At 56.7% G+C, this 1616-nt stretch overlaps 1 pseudogene; it reads left to right on the top strand.

The window, feature by feature from the left end:
• The first annotated feature begins 410 nt into the window (after window positions 1-410).
• Window positions 411-1400, top strand: LOC128562077 (E3 ubiquitin-protein ligase RNF220-like; annotated as a pseudogene).
• Window positions 1401-1616: the final 216 nt, after the last annotated feature.

Below are 1616 nucleotides of genomic sequence, written 5' to 3'. Positions count from 1 at the left end.
CATTGTACAAATACAAATGACCCCTGAACAATGCACAGGGTTAGGTGTCAGGCTCCGCACAATTGAAAATCTGCAAGCAAGTTTTAACTCCCCAAAAGCTGAACTGCTGATAGCCCCCTGTTGATCGGAAGCCTTGCTGATAACCAACAGTTAACATATTTTGTATGTTATATGTATTATATACTGTATTCCTATGATAAAGTAAGCTAGAGAAAAGAAAATGTTATTAAAAAATAATAAGGAAGAGGGCCAACATGGCCACGGCCGCTGGGCAGCCAGGGGAATCCGCCGGCATCGCAGCCCTCGCCGGCAGGGCGGCCTTGGGGCCCGGAGCGCCGGAGGCCGGGGATGGGGGTCACCGCGCGGCGGCCACAGGGTCGCGTTAGAGTAGCCCCGGCGGCTGCGCTGAGAGCCCGGAGCGGCCGGCGGGAGGGAGGAAGCAGACCTTGCTGCGAGTGCGAGCCAAACGAATGCTCGGATGGGAAAATGAAACAGAGGAAACCAGACAAAGGGCAGCTATGTCCCCCGTGCAACCGCCCCTGGCAGGCTCGGAGCAGGAGATGAGTAGGCACGTGGAGCATTGCCTTTCTAAGAGGGAAGGCTCCTGCATGGCTGAGGACGATGCCGTGGATATCGAGCTGAGTAAGCAACTGCTTTGAGGAGCATGAGTGGTGTGGGCAGAAGCGGATAGGGCCAGCACTCTCCTGGAAGGTGCTTCCGAGGCTCCAGCTTCGTCATGTGCAGTGGCAAAGAGAGCCCGGACAGTGATGCTGACTTGGATGTGGGTGGGGATGACACTCTGGAGGATGGGAAGCCACAATACAGAGGCTGATGTCGTCCCTTGCACAGGCGAGGAGCCTGGTGAAGCCGAGGAGAGAGAGGCGCTTCGGGTGTGGCCCTCCCAGCGCACACATCACGCCTGAATTCTCCAAATGGACCAGTGACCAGATGCGGTCCACCAGCAGTGGTGAAAGCAGCAAGCAGGAGGCCATGCTGAAGACCTGCAAGAACAGCCACGTTGAGAAAATCATTGAAGATTCAGCTGTGACCACATTGGAGGCCCTGAAGGCTCCCGTCAGGGAACTTGAACAGCAGCTGTCACGTGGGGACTGTTACAAATGCCTTACCTGTATGGACTGTACTCAATGTCCCTGACGCCCATCCAGAGTTGGCACGTGCACTGTGAGGAGTGCTGGCTGCGGACCCTGGGGGCCAAGACGCTCTGCCCTCAGGGCAACACCATCATAGCGCCCAGAGACCTGGGGAGGATCTACTTGTGAGCTAGTTACCCCAGGCAGGACTTGCCTCAAGCAGCCCCACCTGCCCTCAGCCTCTGTGACAGTGACCCTCTCCCCTTGTACATACTTGCACACAGGTTCCCCCATGTACATACATGCACATACATGCGAGTGCACACACACACACGCAGGACTCTGGAACCAGAGTAGAGGCTGAGGCCCAGGCACTACCTGCTGGCTCCCACCAAGTTTGGGGGCCATACCTGTTCCAGGGTGAGACAGGGAGGCCAGGGTGGGGGGAGTAGTGGGGCTAGGCTTCCAAGATCCAGCCCCCAGACTGATGGACAGACATGCAAACACCAGACTAAAGCACATGTA

This window comes from Nycticebus coucang, chromosome 12 (assembly GCF_027406575.1).
Source record: "Nycticebus coucang isolate mNycCou1 chromosome 12, mNycCou1.pri, whole genome shotgun sequence".
In the NCBI taxonomy this organism is placed as follows: Eukaryota; Metazoa; Chordata; class Mammalia; order Primates; family Lorisidae; genus Nycticebus; species Nycticebus coucang.
The sequence above is the reverse complement of the archived record's forward strand: the minus strand, read 5'-3'. Positions and strand labels throughout refer to the sequence as shown.